This window comes from Leiobunum rupestre, chromosome 6 (genome assembly GCF_980474605.1).
Source record: "Leiobunum rupestre chromosome 6, qqLeiRupe1.1.hap1, whole genome shotgun sequence".
Lineage (NCBI taxonomy): Eukaryota > Metazoa > Arthropoda > Arachnida > Opiliones > Sclerosomatidae > Leiobunum > Leiobunum rupestre.
In genome coordinates this window covers 67,073,041-67,079,040 of record NC_143389.1, presented here as the reverse complement: position 1 = coordinate 67,079,040, position 6,000 = coordinate 67,073,041, and positions in this window count along the sequence as shown.

Here is a 6,000-nt window from a genome sequence, read left to right as displayed (position 1 = left end):
TATAGGTTTGTTTATGTTTGTCTAATTAGCGCAAACCCTAAATATTTGACTGATTAGTTTGATTTGGGTGATTGGAAAGACACCGTCTAATATATGAAAGTTTCTGATTCGACCTATAGACCTTTCAACATGAATTCGTAGCTCAGCAATTCTCCTTGTCTCAATTACTTCCTCTTCCGTAAATTGCTCTCTATTAGATTTTTTTAAAGGTGAAATATTTAGTGTACACTGTTTCTCTTCCAACATTTTGCTGATTAAAAATCCTTTGTCAGCCATTACATTGTCACCGACTTCTAGCAATTCCAATATTCCACTTTTTTCAACAATCACTTTGTCAGATGCACGACCCCCCAAGCGTCCGAAATAAATGATATTACACCGCCAGGTGTAATTCCAATAAGGAACTTAGCAGTGTTATGATGTTTATATGATGAAAATGTTTTGTTCTGGGTAAGCATGTCTGATGATCTCTCAATAAATATCTCTGTACAATCCAAGATTATTCGTGTATCAGGATATTTACGAAATTTCTTTGGCATATAATATTCCACAAGCTCCTTGTCCGGGTACGGGCACAAGCCACTAAGTTCTTTGTCTAGTAAACAAATCCAAGTTGTAAAAATTTCAGAGAACGAGGATATACTAATGTCAAAACGATCAGCTATATCTTGCACAAGCAATCCCAGTTTTAATCTCATTAGCACTGTTAAGAACTCGTTAATTAAAGATAATTTTCGATAGCGAACATTTTTGCGTTCATTCTTCTCAACATTTGAAGATCGATAATACGTCATCTTGCTTGCTTTATCTTTCAGAAAACTGTAAAAGATATTTTTTAATTTCAACTTCTCAGAGAGTCAGAGTAATTAAAAATAAAATAGTTACTTAAACAACCACAGGAAAACTGAAAAAGTTGGCATTCGAGTATAAAATCGTACTACGTTGTCATCATGCTGAATCTTTTCTACTGACCAAGACTTCAGACGTAAAACCTCCTCGTATTCTTGAATTTTGTCTTTTAAACATTGATTCTCGTAAAAAAGAGGGTCCGTTATCGTTTGTGTTCCAATGCCTTAATTTGTAAAAAAAATAAGTAACTATTAGGCTATTAACCAAGGTGGTAGTCACTCGCTTAATCAGGAGCAAACTATAATTGTAATCCTTGAAAACAGAATAAAATAATCCACCTAATCACAAAAATTACCCATCACCTGAAAAATATTTAGTCATCCCTTAATTTTTTTCGTAATATTAAACATTTTGGTCAAATCCTTAAAAAATCTGCTTAATCCCTTTAAATTTGGAAGTAATCCGTAAACATTTTGCTACAATCCTTGGCTATTTTTGGTAATCTCTCGTTTAAAAAAAATCTTAAATTACAAATTTAACGTATTCCATTGTTTAAAATTTACGTAAAAATATATAAAACAATCACCATAATCCCCAAAAAAATCAACTAATCTCAAAAAATAATCTTAGAAAAATTTTGCCATACCAATTTAAAATTTTTTATTAATCGCAAACCCTAAAAAATGTGCATAATCAACTAAAATTCTGTATATATTCAACCACAAATTTCTATAATCCCAGACAAAATCCATAATCCCTAGTTTAGAAAAAAAATCTTGCGAAATATGTGATAATCTTAGTTTAATTTTTAATACCAAATATTTGAATATAATCAATCGAAAATAATCATAATCCGTTATCAGGTGTACAATTTTTGGCAAGTGATTACCCCCTCGCTATTAGAACTAGAAAACGCCATAAGAAAATAGGAGAAGTAACTCTCTAGTTAGGTTGGGAGAGCCATGACTTTTTTGGAAATTTTGGGCTTTTTCTGTAACCAGAAAGTTAGTCCTACTTTTGTTTGGGCTATACACTCTTTTATGCAGGTTTGCCACCCACCCAGGATTTATACCAAAATTTCCTTCACAAGAAGCTGCCATAACTGTACTACACGTAGTTCTACCGTTGAAATTTCTTTCCCCCAAAACCCATTCTCTCCCATGTAGCATGGTAGTGGCAGCTCCCATGAAATACCCGCGTAAAAGAATCTATAACTAGAGAAAAACTTCCAAGTACACGCTGTTAGCTTACAAAAATTACCGTTATGTAAATAATAATATTAATAATAATCATTAACTAGGCTAATACCCTAGGCACCAACACAGGCCCAAGGCAGCTTGCGACTTTTAATGCCTTATTTACCGGTGGCCGGGTTACAATGCATAGGAGGGTGGTGGCAAGCCCTGCATGCCACGCGAGGTAGCCGACAGCTCCCTACACTAACTATTACCGTTAACCTCAACAAGTTTTTATGGAAGGGGAAACCGAAGAACTCGGGGGAAAACCCTTTAAACCAGTGGGGAGAGAACTTGCAAACTCAACGCAGGAGTTGTTCCGAGTTTTCACCCAGTGCCACAAGCTGGGATCGAACCCGGCTCCTCTTGCTGCGAGGCAAGAGTGCTAACCATATTCATTAAATAGTTTTAAATCAGGATAAGCGGTTTTTAAACAATGTATTCATCCGTGATTTACCACCAAAAATGAGTTTGAAGTCATGGGACCGCTTGTATTAACGAAAGATTAGAAATAGCCACTTCCTCTATTTTCTTCCGAAAGTTAAATAAGTTCATCATAAAAGGGAGAAAATAGCTAAACTCTACGATATCAAAAGTTAATAATTCAAATGTAAATCTTAGACCGATGGATCTTCCGAGAATGAAAAAAAAAACCAAAACTCAAACCATATAGGTTATCAAGTCGAAAAACTATTTAGGGCTTAGCTTTTTTTCTCCCTTTGTGATGGACTTATCTACCTTTTCGCATTTTATTTATTTATTTTTATTGAATTCCAGTAAATTGGTGGTGTGTAATTACTACTGGATTATGTTAACTTTTACTGCAACGCAAATCTTACTTCTACATGCGTGAGGTCTTTCGCTTTGCGCTAAGTTTCTTTCTACAGGTTGGCTAATGGAATTATCCTCGTAGTCATGAAAGGACAGGGAAGCCTTCAGAGAGTCAGAATGAAAGTGTTCCTCTTTCAGTTCTTTAGCTCTCTTAAGCTTCAAAGATATAAATAACACAATTGATTTCAAAACAAAAAAACTCTTCTTGGAATACCTTTTTGATTTATCTCATTGTACGCCTTTTTTCTCGAAATTCTGATGAATCTTCTTTGCTCAAGACGTTAAAAGCAGATTCCAATGAGGTGTTTTCAGAGACCTTATCCATAGCCGTCTGTACCTGAACTAAAGAACTCTGTGACTGCTGACTCTGAGGCCGGATCCTTTTCACTTTCATTTTACTTGGCTTCATAAAAAGAGTTGGTACCCAATCTTCGTCGTCTTTTTCCCAGCCAGGGTAGCCACTAACAAAGTGTCTGCTACACACTCTACTTATATGTGACGCTTTCCAATTTTTCCTATTAATTATCTTTTGCCATAATTTAGTTCTTGCAATAGGTATCCTATGGAATTTTATTTGATCTCTTTTGGCCTCCTCTGTACCTGACCGAGTCCTACAGCCAGCCACACAACACGAAGGCATTCTGTACTGTCATATAACGCGTTTTATAAAATAAGATTGTATTTACGTTTAGTTTTATATCTTCCTGAAAAAAAATATAAAAATGTTTTGCATAACACTTTAAAATATTAAATTATATCAACTAGACTTACGGTAGTTAGAAGATATGCTCGTTTATCCCAGAGATCGCCCAGTAATATTGGCTACAAACAGACCAACGCGCATGCGCTCGTTTCTCTTTCTCCCTTTATGCGAAAAGGCTCATTATATACGTTGCCGGACGATGGGACGAAAGATACGAAATGTAGTTTTTTAAGATCAATTCTTACCCTCGACTTCACGTGACAAAGTGAGTTTAGTTCAGACACATTTTACATTTTCATGTACCCTGCTTTACCTAAAGCTTTAGTAATTTTTTCAAGGTCCAACCTAGGCCTAGAAACATAAACACAATAACACAAACACACACCTAATTTAATTAAGGCAGCTGTTCTAGCTACGAGCTATAATTTGTACACTTATTAAATTCGTGTATCCCACTTTACTTTAAATTTGAAGATATCTTATAAAACATAAAAACAATGACTTAAGTCTGAAGTGCAATAAGAAACAATTTTTGAAAACTATTTAATTGTGCAGGAAAAGCAGAATATTGCATTGTTTGTTATTGCTTTCTACTGTAATAATATCCAGCTTTGAAATAAAATAATATGTATAGAATAATATATAAATTTAGACTTTCAAATATACTAAAATAACATAAATAATATAGTATAAGTTTAAAAGTTTAGTAACAGTACAGTTCCTGTGAAAATTATTGAATTTAGGATTTGAGGATAAATAAGCTAATATTTAGAAATGATTAAAAAAAAACCTTATTGTCATTTAAGATTCAGAGCATCTTTTTTTGTTAGAGTAGATGGGACCATGGAAGAAGTAGAGAAGGAACGACGGCCTCATGTTAAAAAACCTGTCGCAAAAAGCTTTAGAAATTCCCCTTTTTGTTCATTCCCCCATACTTTTACCCGGCATCAAGTTTCGTTTGCGCAACCCTCACGCGCATCCTACCTTATGTTATTGGTCTGAATGTCCGTATTCAATGCTCTTTAGTAAGTTACAACTTATTTGTTTGGTCATCTACTGCGTACTGATTTTCAAATTTTAACGGATATTTTTTCATGTGTAAGCTTAGGGCAAATTAAATTGCTGATTTAACTTTTAATTATAATGGTTATTATATATATATATATATATATATATATATATATATATATATATATATATATATATATATATATATATATAATCCATTGTTTACATTGCTCATATTTCGTTTTAGGTTTAGGGAATGTTAAAAAGGAAACGTTCTTCATATAAGGTTCTTTGTAAATATTACTGCTAATTTTTAAACCCGTGTAACAACATTTTGTGTAGTTTACCATTGTAGATAATTATTTATAAGCTAAACTTAAAACTATTAAAAAAATGTAAATCAATTAGGCCTTTGCGCCTTGTGAAGCTCAACACAAACACACGGAAGACACTCTTTTAAGTCTTTATTGCGGTTTAGTTGTTATGAAGAGATATTCCTCTCTCTATAAAAGAAATGTAGTCTAAGAACTAGAACTGGCTGTATTACGAAATATTGTTGGCATGGACATCTTACCAGATCACCACGAACATGTTTGATGCTGAAGTTGGAATCGAACATCATCATTACGAAAGTTATTAATTTATATTGCAAGCTCAGACTCCACAAATTAGCGAAGGACAAAAATCTAGAAATGAAGGGTCAAGCCATCAGACTTAAATTGTCAAAGCTAATTTTATTTCAAGGACAATAGCTACATACCTTTAGTAGAATCATTATCAATCCAAGGTAGAATCATCCTTTTCAACAAAATTCCATTTACTTTTGTTTACAATTTAGAATCTCAGAATATTCCCATGACAAGCCATAACCACAACAAAACAAACCGGATAGTTACTTAAGCCTTTGACAAAATATCATTTCGCAATTAGAATTTTGTGTTTTTAATTATAAGATCAGCTGCTGCTTTTTATTTGGGTTTTGAAAGAATTAATTGACTTATTTAAAAATTATAATAAAAATTTACCTTATTTTAAATTATCACATCCAAAATATTCGCGAATCACGTCAGAGTACCTAAAAGATTACAAACACGAACATGTGTGACGTGTCACGTGATGATTTTGTATTTTCTCGCCTAATCGACAGGCGTCGCTTAAACGTGGTACCACAGGAATACGAAACAAATACCGGTTGTCTGCTAGTTATCGCTCCCGTATTTACCCCCTGTAGAATCTTGGGTCTATTTCTTTATTATGTCTATGGTACAGGCTTTCCTATTCTGGCCGCCGTTCCTTCTATACTTCTTCCATGATGGGACGATACAGTCCGCTAACCGCTATGCGATTAATCAGCGGTGAGATATGTGTAAAGGC